Below are 16,569 nucleotides of genomic sequence, written 5' to 3'. Positions count from 1 at the left end.
GGAGCATATGAGATGTTCCAGGAGTTGGAGTTAATATTTCAAGCAAATGCCCGGATTGAGAGATATGTAGTCTCCAATAAGTGGACGACACTCTCCCCTCTCATTGCTATGCATCACCACGATCTTGCGTGTGCGTAGGAAAAATTTGAAATTACTATGTTCCCCAACACATACCACCTTTAGGGACGGAAAGATATCCGTTGCCTCTTATTGCTTTCAAAAAATTTCTAGTGTCAACATAGAATAACAGGAATGTTGTGTTTAATATTGGAACTTTTTGGGGTTCGTTTGGCCTTTTTTATACATTAACTGGGTTTTCTAGGCATTTTATGTAGATAATTCAAATTTGAACTACAAGCACATGCTCCAATGCACTAAAGTTGGTTGAAAAATCACATGTGTGTCCTTGGGTGGATTTCTAGGTCCCATACAAGAGATGGGAATGAAATTCAAACACCAGGGCACTGTGCATTGCCAGCAAAATGTTGAGATGCATGGTTTTTAACTTGTAGTAAATCCAAAACTTGTTTGAAATTCATGAAACTTGGCATGCTATCATGGAGCAACATCAACATGTTGTGGTAAAAAATTTGTCCCATTTTGGGCAGGTTCGGGTATAAGCTTCTGACAAACCAAGGCTTCTCATAACAAGCATGATGGTTTTCGATAGGGAACGTCCCACCTTTGGGGACAAAACGATATCCATTGACTCTTATTGCTTTCAAAAAAATTCTAGTGTCAACATAGAACAACGGGAGTGTTGTATCAATTATTGTGATTTTTCGGGGTTTGATTGAACATTTTTATGCATTAACTGGGTTTTCTAGGCATTTTATGTGCATAATTCAAATTTGAACTACAAGCACATGCTCCAATGCACTAAAGTTGGTTGAAAAATCTAATTTGTGTCCTTGGGTGAATTTGTAGGTCCCATGCAAGATAAAGGAATGAAATTCAAACTGTTGATTGCCGGCAAAATGTTGAGATGACTGGTTTTTAAATTCTAGTAAATCGAAAACTCGTCTGAAATTCATGAAACTTGGCGTGCTATCATGGAGCGGCATCAACATGCCGTGGTACAAAATTTGTCCCATTTGCCGCAGGTTCGAGTATATGCTTCTCACAAACGAGAGCTTCTCACAACAAGCATGATGGTTTCGGTAGGGAACGTCCCACCTTTGGGGACGAAACGATATCCATTGCCTCTTATTGATTTCAAAAAATTTCTCGTGTCAACATAAAACAACAGGAGTGTTGTGTCAATTTTTGGGATTTTTTGGGGTTCGTTTGGACATTTTTATGCATTAACTGAGTTTTCAATGCATTTATGTGCATAATTCAAATTTGAACTACATGCACATGCTCCAATGCATATAAATTTGCTGAAAAATCAAATATGTGTCCTTGGGTGCATGCTTAGGTCCCATGCAAGAAATGGGAATGAATTTCAAATACCCGGGCACCATTGATTGCCGGAAAAACATTGAGATGCCTGGTTTTTAAACTCTAGTAAATCCAAAACTCATCTGGAATTCATGAAACTTGGCATGGTATCATGGAATGGCACCTGTCGGGGATATACCCCGCGGTGTAACCCGGCCGGAAGTATAACCCGGCCGGACTTGGCGACTCACTAATGACCCGCCCTGACTGGACAACACACTAAGTGACCCGCCCGATCCTGGCGACTTATGGGTGACCTGGCAAGCGGATCAGAGGAGCGACAAGACCTGGGGAGGCTCAAGGCCCAGAAGGGCGGCTTACGTTATGATAGGCCGGCTTAAGAGGAAAGGCGTGAGTAGTATCTCCCTTACAACGAATCAAGTCCCGGACTTGATCCGGCTTGTAGTACAAGATAGGCTAGTCCTATTAGGACTCCACATGTAACCCGCCCCTCTAACTTATATAAGGAGGGGCAGGGCTCCCCAAAGAGGGACAAGCAACAAGAAAAAATATCTAGGGCTAGACACAAAGGGGGAGCCGACTTACGGCGACTCTTCTCATGAGCATAATGAGACCTAGCCACAAACAGCATGTAGGGTTGTTACTGGATGATGTTTCCTGGGGCCCGAATCTGTCTAAATCCTTGTCTTGCGTGTTGCGTCTCTCGTCCCGATCAACCCCTCTCAAGCTACCACATACATGCATTGGCCTCGCAACTAAGTCCTGACACTAAGGACATCTGACATGTTAATTCCATGACAGCACCCGACATGTTGTGGAATTTTTCGTGTCCATTTTGAGAGAAGGCGCACTCGAATAATGACAACCAACAAAGGCATTTTGAAAAAATAGCAGCCACTTTAATATCTCAAACCTTTGTATAATTCAAACCGTGTGTTTTTTGTTAACCATTCACGTGAGGCCATGTGTCTTCGTTTTAATGGCTGTAGGAGGTGCCGTGCGGACAGCTGCTTGACCTTGACTGAACGGGAGGCGTGCGAGCGCAGTCCGGTGCGCAGGCTGACCGAGAGGCGTGCAAGCTGTCCTCCAATGCACATGCTCATCGGGAAGCATGCGAGTTGTACACTGTGTAGGCTCACTAGGAAGCGAGCCCTTTGACTTCCATGGTCGTCTGCCTTCCTCTCCATTAATGGCGCCCGAGCCGCTGTTTAATACGGGAGGCCTTACTGTTCGCCTGCCATTCCCCTCCCTCCCGCAGACCTCCACCAACGCCATGGCGCAGAATGATCATCTGCCACTAGTCTTCAAGTTTGGTGAAGTCGACTCTGAGCCGGAAGATATAGAAAATAAGGAGGAATGGGGCCTCATCGACATGGCCCAGAATGAGCTGGCCGCAGCGGTTGCTTCCCCCGCTCCCATCCCAGCTCCCATCCCCCGCTCGCGCCAGCGACCATCCCTGTAGCATTGACGGGCTGGTCGCCAAGCACTGTCACAGAGCTGGAAGCCGCGGGCGTCAGCGAGGTCTCTACACACCCGCGTGAGCTCATGTACATGCCAGCGCCAGCGCCCGTGCCCATGCCCATGCATGCCCCTCCACCCACCGTGGCACCGGCCCCCGTGCGTTTGGCTGCACCCGCCACGCCCATGGCCCTGCCCTTGCATGCCCCTCCACCCACCGTGGCGCCGGTCCCCGTGCGTTTGGCTGCACCCGTCATGCCCGTGCCCATGCACGTGCGTGCGCCCCCCTCAACGGCATGGGACGCTTCCGTCGACCGCTACCTCTCAGTGGTGCCAGTTGCCGTCTTACCACGTCCCGCCCGTCGATCGCGCGATGACATGATGTTTGATTTACAGGTGAAAAACATTTTGTGCTGCCGTGAAGACTTCAACAATGGTGTCCCAGAGGACGACAACGACAACAACGGCGCGGCACGCCGCCTCCGCCGCCGCCCCATAGTTTTTTTGGGGGTTTAATACTGTATCTCAAATTCTCGATCATATGAATATAAATTCGCAGTGTGACTGAATGAAAGATATGGTTTGAACGAACTTGCATTTTTCTCTCTTAATGTACAAACTTATGAAATGATTTTCTTTTGAAAAAAATGTCAATGGTTTTTAAATATTAAACACTCATCACAAACTTTTAGTTAGAACACCTGTATGCAAACTGACAGCTTCCCCATGAAGCCAAGGGAAAATGTGCCGAGCAGGATTTCTACATCCCTTCATCGCAAACGGTTGTTTTCCATGACCCGTGTGCAACCACGTACAAACAATTGGGTAAGATTTGCATATCTGTCATTTTGGGTATGTTGCCATTTGTCAAACTGGAAAGATTGACATTTGTTTATCTAGTAACATTGCCATTTATCAACCTTGTAACACTGCGATTTGTCAAAATATGCAGCTAAAAATCACTAGCACTATCTAATTGTTGCAACTAAAATCACTGTTCATATGGACACCACTAGCAGGCGTGAGTTGATGGACGCATATGCAAATGTACCATTGATTACATACAGCAAGTCATCAACCCACAACGACAACGAGGATACACATTGGATTATAGATCATTTCCAACAAAACATTCTAGTAAAGTTTTTCTCACACAACAAATAACAAAGTGATGAAATGAACTTCAGCTCAACCACTCGTCGGTGTTGGAAACACTTGCTTTGAACTAGAAGTGATTCTCTTGGAAGGGCCAGCTACTATCAATCTCGAGACCAACGCAAGACTGATCATCCAGGCTGAAGCGGCCTATGTCAGGACCCATATTGGGACGGTAGAGAAGCATAGCAATGTCCGAGGTATAGATACAGTTGCTTCTCATAAATGGTAGTAACATTGTGTCAACAACAGCTGGATCGCCTTCACCATCATTGGATAGTTTTGTCCAAGGAAGAGCGAGTTTCCTCCAAGATTTTCAATACTGAACCAGGGAGAAGGTGTTGGCGCTAGTACACTAGTATCCATCCCGAATACCCTGCAATGGATGTTGGAAAAGGTCCGGAGAGTGCGACCATGCGAGACAACACCTGCTTCCTTAGTAACAGCAGCAGTGCCCTGTATACAGACAAGAAGAGGTGATCCATCGAAATAAGTTGTCAGGCGCCATTGAATATATAGGTCCTGCTCGTCCTCATGCTTGTGATCATCAGCATCGTCATCTCCCCCTTGGTTATAAATTTTTTGAAGTATAGGTGGTGGAATGTTCACAGGACCTTGGAAACACAAGAAGGTTAATTAGTAAAGGGAAACTAGCTAACCCGCATGCATGTGGATGAAACAATTATAATTAAGGTGGAAGACAAATGTACCGAAAGCATCAGGATTCCATGCAAAAATAGTGCCACGAGTGGTGGCAGCAAACACAAGACCCTCGTATTGAATTGCATCACAGTACTCATCCGTGTATAGAAATTGATTTTTGAGCAATATCCATTGAGGCATGGAAGTAAGGACGGCAACAAGCTTGTCGAAGATAGCAACAACTTCATAGTTCGTGTAATCCCAAGAGCGGTTGGGAACTCGACAAATTGCTATCTTCCATAGACGACAGTCACCATGATCGTATTTGAACTCACGTAGAATATCGGTGTACTCATTTTTGAGCAATATCCATCCAGGCGTTGAAGTAAGGACGACAACAAGCTTGTCGAAGATAGCAACAACTTCATAGTTCGTGTAATCCCAAGAGCGGTTGGGAACTCGACAAATTGCTATCTTCCATAGACGACAGTCACCATGATCGTATTTGAACTCACGTAGAATACCGGTGTACTCAACCTCTGGGCAGTCGTCTGAGATTTTTGGAAGTGGAACTCAATGACGAGTGTACACATTCACAAGTTCCCACTCGCAGTTGTACCCAATATAAAGAACCCAATCTCCATTTGCGCCTGCCCAAGCCTTGCCCTCAAGCGATGGCATCTTAACATCATACATATCATTATCAAGCGGCATCAACTTGCACAAGGCGAGGCTTCCCTCGTCCCCGCGCCAGTCAGCAGGGTCACGACAAAGAAGATAGGGGAGATCAAACCGCTCCTGGACCCTTGGGTTCCTTGTAATGATGTTATTAGTTGAGTCGAGAATGGTCTTGAACGAACCTGCCATGCTAGCCAAGGTGATGACGTCGCGTCGATCAATGGGTTCCTCCACCTGTCATCTGTCAGATCGGGGCAAGAATAACGGGGTCATTTTTGGCCTGTTCCCTCCATGGAGAAGATGATTGAACAATGACAGAAGGAAGGGTGAAGACAAATGGAGGGAGGAAGAGCGTGCGACACAGTTCCAAATCGAGAGGGAAAGGCGAAGAGGAAGTGGACGGTTGCCACGGTACATGAAGAGGCGCATGGGGAGCGAACAGTTGCCATAGATGTCACACACTGACGACAAGGGCCGAGTGAACTGCATGCGTATATCGCACACACCTTGATCTGGCTGACCGTTTATTTTGTGTTGCCTAATCACAAACCATTCATCCGAGTGAACCGTATGCTGTATATTGCACACACCTTCATCTGGTTGCCCATTTCTTTTCTGTTGCCTAATAAGAAAAAGTTCATCCGAGGGAACCGATGTTGTGTATCGCACATGCCTTCATCTGGCTGCCCATTTCTTTTGTTCCTCCTCATCGCAAACAGTTAATTGAACTGAACTGTATGCCCTTCATCGCACACACAACTAAAATCTGAATCGTGTTTGATGCATCCATCATCGCAAACGGTTTATACATTTTGACGGTTTCATACACCATCATTTGTGATTATTGCATAGAAGACAGTTTCTCGAAGGGTCCCTGATCGTAGTGTCGGGTTAGCAGCATCCTACAGTAGTGTGATATCTGCTCAAATCTTCTATGAAGGTCAGAAAATAACGATACCCGCTGTGAGCCTCAACACTCATCGGACCGCATACATCAGCATGTATTATTTCTAGTAAGTCAGTGGCTCGCAAGCATCAAATGATTCATAATCAAGTGATTCCAAAAGTCCATCTGCATGGAGTTTGTTCATGCGCTTTACACCAATATGACCTAAATGGTAGTGCCACAAGTATGTTGCACTATCATTATCAACTTTGCATCTTTTGGCATCAATATTATGAATATGTGTATCACCACGATCAAGATTCAACAAAAATAGACCAGTCTTCAAGGGTGCATGACCATAAAAGATATTACCCATATAAATAGAACAACCATTATTCTCTGATTTAAATGAATAACCGTCTCGCATCAAACAAGATTCAGATATAATGTTCATGCTCAACGCTGGTACCAAATAACAATTATTCAGGTCTAAAACTAATCCTGAAGGTAGATGTAGAGGTAGCGTGCCGACGGTGATCACATCGACCTTGGAACCATTCCCGACGTGCATCGTCACCTTGTCCTTAGCCAATCTTCGTTTAATCCGTAGCCCCTGATCGAGTTGCAAATATGATCAAGAGAACCAGTATCAAATACCCAGGAACTACTATGAGCCTTAGTAAGGTACAAATCAATAACATGTATATCAAATATACCTTTCACTTTGCCATCCTTCTTATCCGCCAAATACTTGGGGTAGTTATGCTTCCTAGTGACCAGTCCCTTTGCAGTAGAAGCACTCAGTTTCAGGCTTGGGTCCAGACTTGGGCTTCTTCCCGGGATTGAAAAATTGCTTGCCATTCTTCTTGAAGTTCCCCTTCTTTCCCTTGCCCCTTTTCTTGAAACTAGTGGTCTTGTTAACCATCAAAACTTGATGCTCTTTCTTGATTTCGACCTCCGCAGCTTTGAGCATAGCGAAGAGCTCGGGAATTGTCTTATCCATCCCTTGCATATTATAGTTCATCACGAAGCCTATGTAGCTTGGTGGCAGTGATTGAAGAACTCTGTCAATAACACTATCATCCGGAAGATTAACTCCCAGCTGAGTCAAGTGGTTATGGTACCCAGACATTCTGAGTATATGTTCACTGACAGAATAGTTCTCCTGCATCTTGTAGCTATAAAACTTGTTGGAGACTTCATATCTCTCAACTCGGGCATTTGCTTGAAATGCTAACTTCAACTCCTAGAACATCTCATATGGTCCATGACATTCAAAACGTATTTGAAGTCCCGATTCTAAGCGTAGAGCATGGCACACTGAACTATAGAGTAATCATCAGACCGCGTCTGCCAGACGTTCAAAGTGTCTACATTAGCGGGATGGGGCTTTTCACCTAGCGGTGCATCAAGGACATAATTCTTCTGTGCGGCAATGAGGATAATCCTCAAGTTACAGACCCAGTCTGTGTAGTTGCTACCATCATCTTTCAACTTAGTTTTCTCTAGGAACAAATCAAAAACTTAGGGGGGCTACAATGCGAGATATTGATCTACAACATAATTTGCAAATACTATCAGGACTAAGTTCATGATAAGTTAAGTTCAATTAATCAAATTACTTAAGAACTCCCACTTAAATAGACGTCCCTCAAGTCATCTAAGTGATATGTGATCCAAATCAACTAAACCATGTCCGATCATCACGTGAGATGGAGTAGTCATCAATGGTGAACATCTCTATGTTAATCATATCTACTAGATGATTCATGTTTGACCATTCGGTCTCCAGTGTTCTGAGGCCATGTCTGTACATACTAGGCTCGTCAAGTTTAACCCGAGTATTCTGCATGTGCAAAACTGTCTTGCACCCATTGTATGTGAACGTAGAGTCTATCACACCCGATCACCACATGGTGTATCAATACGATGAACTGTCGCAATGATGCATACTCAGGGAGAACACTTATACCTTGAAATTTAGTGAAGGGGTCATCTTATAATGCTACCGCCGTACTAAGCAAAATAAGATGCATAAAAGATAAACATCACATGCAATCAAAAATATGTGACATGATATGGCCATCATCATCTTTGTGCTTTTGATCTCCATCTCCAAAGCATCATCATGATCTTCATAGTCACCCGCTTGACACCTTGATCTCCACCGTAGCGGTGTGGTTGTCTCGCCAACTATTGCTTCTACAACTACCGCTAACACATAGTGATAAAGTAAAGCAATTACATATCGTATGCATTTCATACAATAAAAAGACAACCATAAGGCTCCTGTCGGTTGCCGATAACTTTTACAAAACATGATCATCTCATACAATAACGATCACATCATGTCTTGACCATATCACATCACAACATGCCCTGTGAATACAAGTTAGACGTCCTCTACTTTGTTGTTGCAAGTTTTACGTGGCTGCTACGGGCTTCTAGCAAGAACCGTTCTTAACTATGCATCAAAACCACAACGGTGATTTATCAAGTTTGCTGTTTTAACCTTCAACAAGGACCGGTCGCAGCCAAATTCTATTCAATTAAAGTTGGAAAAACAGACACCCGCCAGCCACCTTTATGCAAAACAAGTTGCATGTCTCTCGGTGGAACCGATCTCATGAACATGGTCATGTGAGGTTGGTCCGGGCCGCTTCATCCAACAATACTGCCGAATCAAAATAAGACATTGGTGGTAAGCAGTATGACTATCATCGCCCACAACTCTTTGTGTTCTACTCGTGCAAATCATCTATGCATAGACCTGGCTCGGATGCCACTATTGGGGAACGTAGCATGAAATTTCAATAAAATTCCTACGATCACGCAAGATCTATCTAGGAGATGTATAGCAATGAGAGAGGGAGAGTGTGTCCATGTACCCTCGTAGACCGAAAGTGGAAGCGTTAGTTTAACACGGTTGATGTAGTCGAATGTCTTCTCGATTCAACCGATCAAGCACCGAACGTACGACACCTTCGAATTTTGCACACATTCAGATCGATGACGTCCCTCGAACTTTTGATCCAACAAAGTGTCGAGCGAGAGTTTCGTCAGCATGACGGCGTGGTGATGGTGATGGTGAAGTGATCCGCGCAGGGCTTCGCCTAAGCACTACGTGAATATGATCGGAGGAGTAAACTGTGGAGGGGGCGCCGCACACGGCTTGGAAGAATTGATGTGTGTTAGAGGCGCCCCCTGGCCCTGTATATAACGGAGGGAGAGATGAGGAGGCCGGCCTAGGGGCACCCCAAGTGGGAGGAGTCCCACATGGGCTCCTAGTCCAATTCGCCCCCCTTTCCTTTTACCGGAAGGGGAAAGGGGGGAGGAGAGGGAGGAGGAGAAGGAAAGGGGGGCGCCTCCCCCTTCCCTATCCAATTCGGACTCCTTCCCTTGGGACGAGGGGCGCCACCCCTTGTGAGCTGGCTTGCCTCCCTCCTATGGCCCATATGGCCCATATCTTCCCCCGGGGGTTCCGGTAACCCCCCCGGTACTCCGATACGTACCCAATACATTCCGAAACACTTCCAGTGTCCAAATACTATCGTTCGATATATCAATCTTTACCTCTCAACCATTTCGAGACTCCTCGTCATGTCCGTGATATCATCTAAGACTCCGAACAATCTTCGGTCACCAAATCACATAACTCATAATACAAATCATCGTCGAACGTTAAGCGAGCGGACCATACGGGTTCGAGAACTATGTAGACATGACCAAGACACCTCTCGGGTCAATAACCAATAGTGGAACCTGGATGCTCCTATTGGTTCCTACATATTCTATGAAGATCTTTATCGGTCAAACCGTAATGACAACATATGTCATTCCCTTTGTCATCGGTATGTTACTTGCCCGAGATTCGATCGTCGGTATCTTCATACCTAGTTCAATCTCGTTACCGACAAGTCTCTTTACTTGTTCCATAATGCATCATCCTGTAACTAACTCATTAGTCACATTGCTTGCAAGGCTTATCATGATGTGCATTACCAAGAGGGCCCAGAGATACCTCTCCGATACTCGGAGTGACAAATCCTAATCTTGATCTAACCCAACCCAAAAAACACCTCCGGAGATACCTGTAGAGCATCTTTAAAATCACCCAGTTACGTTGTGACGTTTGATAGCACACAAGGTATTCCTCCGGTATTCGGGAGTTGCATAATCTCAAAGGCAAAGGAATATGTGTAAGTCATGAAGAAAGCAATAACAATAAAACTTAACGATCATTATGCTAAGCTAATGGATGGGTCTTGTCCATCACATCATTCTCCTAATGATGTGATCATGTTCATCAAATGACAACACATGTCTCTGGTTAGGAAACTTTAACCATCTTTGATTAAAGAGCTAGTCTAGTAGAGGCATACTAGGGACACTGTGTTTTGTTTATGTATTAACACATGTGTCAAGTTTCCGATTAATACAATTCTAGCATTTATAATAAACATTTATCATGATATAAGTAAATATAAAATAACAACTTTATTATTGCCTCTAGGGCATATTTCCTTCAGTCACGTCTCGATTAAGCTTTGGGGACCACACTAAAGTACAACACAGCCAATCATCCTCAGGCGGATGGGCAGACGGAGAGAGTAAATAAAATACTTGAAGTTATTCTCCAAGCATGTGCTTTGGCCCAAGGACCCATGTGGGCAGATTTGTTACCCTATGCCGAGTTCTCCTACAACAAAAGCTTCCAGACCAGCCTGAAGATGTCACCATATGAAGCTTTGTATGGCCGTAAGTGCCGCACTCCACTAAACTGGTTTCAAACTGGAGATAGCCATATTTTCAGAACCGGCTTGATGATGGAGGCTGAAAAGCAAGTCAAGGAGATCCGAGATAGACTCCAATTGGCTAAGTCCCTACAAAAGAGCTACTATGACTCACAGCACCGCCAGATCAGTTTTGAACCCAGAGAACATGTTTACCTCCGAGTCACACCCATGAAAGGAGTCAAGAGGTTTCAGACCCAAGGAAAACTTGCACCCACATATATTGGTCGGTTCCCAGTTATGTACAGAGTTGGTACACTTGCTTATCAGTTGGAACTACCTTCGGAATTGTCAGAAATGCACAATGTGTTCCATGTCTCACAGTTGAGAAGATGTATCTCGCCACTCGAGAAATGGACTAATATGGCAGAGATAGAGCTTGCTAAGGATTTAACCTATGAGGAGAAACTATTTCGAATATTGGATGAAACAGAAAGAGTCAGTCGCAGTAAGGTTATAAAATTTTATAAGGTACAGTGGGAGCATCACACCAAGGAAGAAGCAACTTGGGAAAGAGAGTACTCTTTAAGAGCAGCTTATCCAGAATTGTTTTCCCAAGCAACCGAATCTCGAGGACGAGATTCATCCTAAGTGGGCGAGGTTTGTGACATCCTGGTTTTTGTTCTTTTTTTCTTTTTCTGGATTTCTTTGTGTTTGATTGAATTTGGAGTTTTAAATCCACTCAGTTGGACTTAATCACTTGGGAATGTCCTTCATTTTCACCCAAGTGACTCACCTCTCTCTCAAACACATCATTTCCTCTCTGATATATCACCAAATGGCCCTAGGAATATTTTTCATTTCTTCTCTGAAAATCACTTCAGTTACTTATGCTCCAAAGCAACCCTCATTTTTCTTGACCACAAAAATCTAAGAAAATTCCTGAATATTCTTTGGACCTAGGCACACCTCCCTGTGCAAAAATATTTCATAGTTATTTGGAATATTTTTGCTACAGAAAATATTTTCTGTTCTGGCCAAAAAAATGCAGTTTCTACATGAATTGCATTTTTCCTTGATCCAATGAGGCTGAATTTTTTAGGGATTCATTACTCTCCTAAGAAACACCTAACCACCAAAGATATACACGTAACTCTTGCTATATCTCTCTCAATTAACCTCACAAGTTTCTGTCCAGAAACTTGCCAGGAAGCTTCACTCACACACAGTCAACCTGTGATCAACTCAAGACCTTGGATCAACCCAAACTTGCAAAGACTGCATGCCAGACACGGTTTACACAGCCCAGGTCGTGTGATGCCATAGTTCACGTGGTGACCGCGCGTGGACAAGGTGTTCGACAGCTGTTCGGCGTGCTTTGTATGCCGCCGACGTCTCTCTGGTGCTCCTCCTTGCTTCCCAGCTCGCCGCACCTTGCCAAACCTCGCCACCATCTTTGTCCCGAAACCATTTACTCAACCCTGGTGCTCGCCGATGCCGGAGCTCACCGCAGCGAGCACAGGCACAACACGGCCAAGAGTACAGTGCGCCCGTGCCACTATTTTCGTCGCCACCCAAGCCCCTATGCTCGTCTCCTCCCTCCCAAAGTGGTCGCGGGAGCCACGGCTTCTTCTCGCCCTCTCACTGACACCTCTCGTCATCGGGCGCCGTCTCTAGAGAACTCCGATGGGGCCCGAGATCCTCTCCCTCGCCCTGCCTATAAATAGGACCCCCCCCCGAGCGCACTTCTCGTCACCACCCCACTCCACTAGCACCCACACTTCCTCTAGATAGTTCTGGCCAGGCCAGGCAGGCCTCTGGCTGCCGTTCTACTCCGGGGATCGCCGCCGACCCCGCCTCGGTGTTCTGCTTCCTCCGGTGCTGCTCGTATCCCCTTGACCTCTCCAATGTGCTCGTGGTGCTCCACTAGTCGCGCTGGTGCTGTTGGAGCTGCTGGTCCGACCCTGCCTCGCCGGAATCGCCAACTCCGATGAGCTCCCTCCACCGACATCATTGGAGAAGACCACCACGACCCGCTCCGTCCACCCCTAGCCACGTTTCGGGTACGTACAGACTTGCCATAGTCTTGCACATCCACCCCCCCCCTCCACAGCGGCGGCCGACCTCTCCTTGCCAGAGAATCGCCGGTGACTCGCTGTCCCTCCTTTGTTTCCCTCCCTCTCCCTCTAAACCTGACAGCTGGGCCCGCTATCAGCCACTCAGCCGCGCCCGAAGCAATATAAGTGGTGGCGCCCCGCGGATTTACGTCTTCGACGTAACCCCCTCCGTTTTCTTTTTATTTGAATTTAATTTAAATTTGACCTGAAACTTTGACCAGCCATCACTTTTAATCCATAAGTCCAAATGAATTGATTCTTTTTGCATTGTGTTTGTATTGGAATATTCTAGCAGCAAACCCAATTGGAGATTTTTCTCCACTCTCTAGAATTTCCTCTGAAATTTCAGAAGCGTTCTTGATGTTTTCTTTTTGCTGTTTTATTTATTTTCAGAAGGAGAAGCTTGCCTAGAGGAGAACCAGGAGGAGTGTGACCATCATCTGTGCTAAGGCAAGCCACACAAATATTTGCATGATGTCATTTCAATAACTATGCTTTTTCCAACTTGAATATGATTTGTTTCATGCATTTAATCATTTAATGAATAATGATTATGCTAGTTACTTTGTCATGATTGAAGTGCTTAGTTTATAGTAGTGTTTGAAAACATGGACTAGTGTGAGGTAGTAGAAGTATTTTGGCAGTATGGCTATGGTTTGGATATGATCGGTATTACTTTTCACATATGAGTTATTGATTTTACTATGTTAATGGAATAACTAAAAATGATGAGATTGAAAACTAGTGAAGTTGAAACCAGTGAGTTAAAGTGATTAGAAGTGCAAGTAGAATGATTCTATGATGTTGATCCATTTACTTTAGTGCTATGTGGATTTTGTGCATGTCACATACTTGCATGTTCATGGCATACTATGACTCGAGTACTTTTATTTCAAGTTAAACCTGATGATAATTCAACTTGAACATAATGTTGATCGTATGCCACTGAATTAAGCTTCCCAGTGCAACCACATTTGTTGTTATGGGAAGGCCTTTATTCGGTCTGTTGGCATGCCTCTGGTTGGTGCCTCCAATGAGGGAAGGTTATGGGCGTGCGGTACACTACTGCAGGATGGTCCAAACGTGACACTACGATCAGAGACCCTTCGACAATGAAACAGTGTGCGATGCCATAATCGCAAATGGCGGTGTAAAAGAACCGTCAAAAAAGGTGCAAAACATTTGCGATGACAGGTGCATCAAACATGGTTCAGATTTTAGTTGCATGTCCGATGCAGGGCTTACGGTTCAGTTCAATTAATTGTTTGCGATGAGGAGGAACAAAAGAAACGAGCAGCCAGATGAAGGTGTGTGCGATATACAACATACGGTTCACTAGGATGAACTGTGTGTGATTAGGCAACACAATGGAAATGGTTCAACTGAACAAGATGTGTGTGATACGCAGCAAACAGGTCCGTAATCCGAAATGTGTGCGAAGACCAATAATAACATAGATGATTGCTGCTAATAAGCCGTGTGATTTGCTCTGTCTATAGGAGAATAACATGTATATATATAACTGAGATAAACGTCCAATTACATACGTGACTATACAGATCATTCGCACACACCTCAATAAACAATTGCATGCATTCTAAAGTAGGAGAAACGATCGTCTAGTCATCTACTTCTTGTGACGCTCCCGCCACTGCTCTATGGCTCGATCCCTTGTCTGGGCCAGGAAGAAGACATTTCCTCATGTCAATGATCCTCCTGTACATCTCGTAGCTTGTATGCGTCCTTTGTCGCGTACTTGACATGTTGTTCATCCAGTCTCTCGTGGCACACATTGTGCCAGGCGTTCTTGTCCTTCTTGCTCTCATTCTTCATCTTCATGTATTAGGGGTCGATGATGGCCGAGGCGAGTTCAACCAGGGAGTTCAGTTCATTTTTGTCGCTGCCCCAGACCTTGTAGTGGTGCTAGATGTTGACAAGATTCGGGCATTTCAAGACCGAAACATTGAGCGCTTATAGATTGTTGGTGGTGTCCACCGTAGCGAAACTGTAGTCGGAGCTATTGATAAACCTGGAGAAATGCTCGCAAGGCCTTGTGGCAAGGTGGTAGTGGTAGACGAGGACGCCATGTCGCACACACAACTGGGCGACAACAACCTTCTGATCGTGCCTGGCACGACCGATGGTGTACTCAAGGTCGAAACCGACCACTTGGTACTTGTCCTCGGCAAGGAACTGCTCCATAGTTTGGATGGAGCTCTCCACCGAGACCGGATCATTCGTGTACACCACTGAGAGGGCCTTCCCCCTCACGTGGGTGTCCACTATGTGATGTGTGGTGAACTGCCCGCCATTGTCGTCATCGACCTCTGGGAGCGCCATTGGAGCCACGGGGATCGCCATTGGAACCGCTGGATGTCCTCTCTGTATGTGTCCTCGTGGGTGTGCTTATTATGTTGTGTGACGTGAGAGATGAAGGTAAATGGACGCAGGAATAAATGGGGGGCGGGCGGCGTGGATTCTCCGCGCGTCCGTATGGCAGTTTTTGCAGTGGGTAACTGCATTGTCGCGCCGCGCGCGACACAACCGCATGCACATGAACGTGCGTGATCGTGCACTAGCCCCACACACTGGTAGTGCGCGTGGAGGGACGAGGGCAAAGCACCCGGAGGGATGCGAGAGCAGAGCGCGCGGCGGCCGCCTGAACTGCAAGCAACCACACGCATAGAGCAGTTGAACACGTAGGAAATGGCCGCCTACAAGTCGGACGACTATTGCATTGCTGAATAGAGAGCGGCCGTGTTCTACTACCTTCGTCTAGTCTATAGTCCCCTTTATATTCTGTGCCATACTTTGCCCTCAAATTTAACCAACAAAATGTTAATGCATGTTATAAAAATTATATAATTGGAAACTGTGTTCAAATACGAATCCAACTATATAATCTTTGGCGACATGCGTTCGTATTTTATTAATTAAATCGTACTTATAAACTAGGACCGGGGTATAGTAGGTAATTAAATCGCAAATGTTTTTTTTATTAACCATATATGTATGTGTCCTTTCGTCCTCCTCTCACACGTCTTGTTACCCCGCTGCCGCAGACGGCTTACAGTGCAAGCTTGCGCAGTCCGCGGGGGCGTTCTTTTGGCCAAATGGTGGCGCCAATGAATCATCGGTGAGCCCGTTCCCGCGCAATCTTGCAGGTTCCCGTGCAAGCTTCTCGCCTGACTCGGTGAAATCCCCCAAAATCCCAATGCTTACCGGCCTGCTATAGAAACCCTCACGGCTGGCGAGTCCTCCGTCGCATTTTCCCCTCCCTCCTTGTAGCTTATCTCGTCTGCTTCTCCCACAATATCCAATGGCACCTGTCCTTCGTCGTCGCTCAGCCACTCCGCCGTCATTAGAGGACAGCTCCAGCTGGGAGGCTACACCGAGGCGGCTGCGCAGTCCCCGGTGTAGTGTAGTGCGCGTGGAGTCCCTGTTGGGTGTGCGCGGAACACCCACCACATGATCCGCCGCCGCTCCCCATCGGCAG

Source organism: Triticum dicoccoides, chromosome 7B, assembly GCF_002162155.2.
Source record: "Triticum dicoccoides isolate Atlit2015 ecotype Zavitan chromosome 7B, WEW_v2.0, whole genome shotgun sequence".
Taxonomy (NCBI): Eukaryota; Viridiplantae; Streptophyta; class Magnoliopsida; order Poales; family Poaceae; genus Triticum; species Triticum dicoccoides.
Note: the sequence above shows the minus strand (reverse complement) of the source record.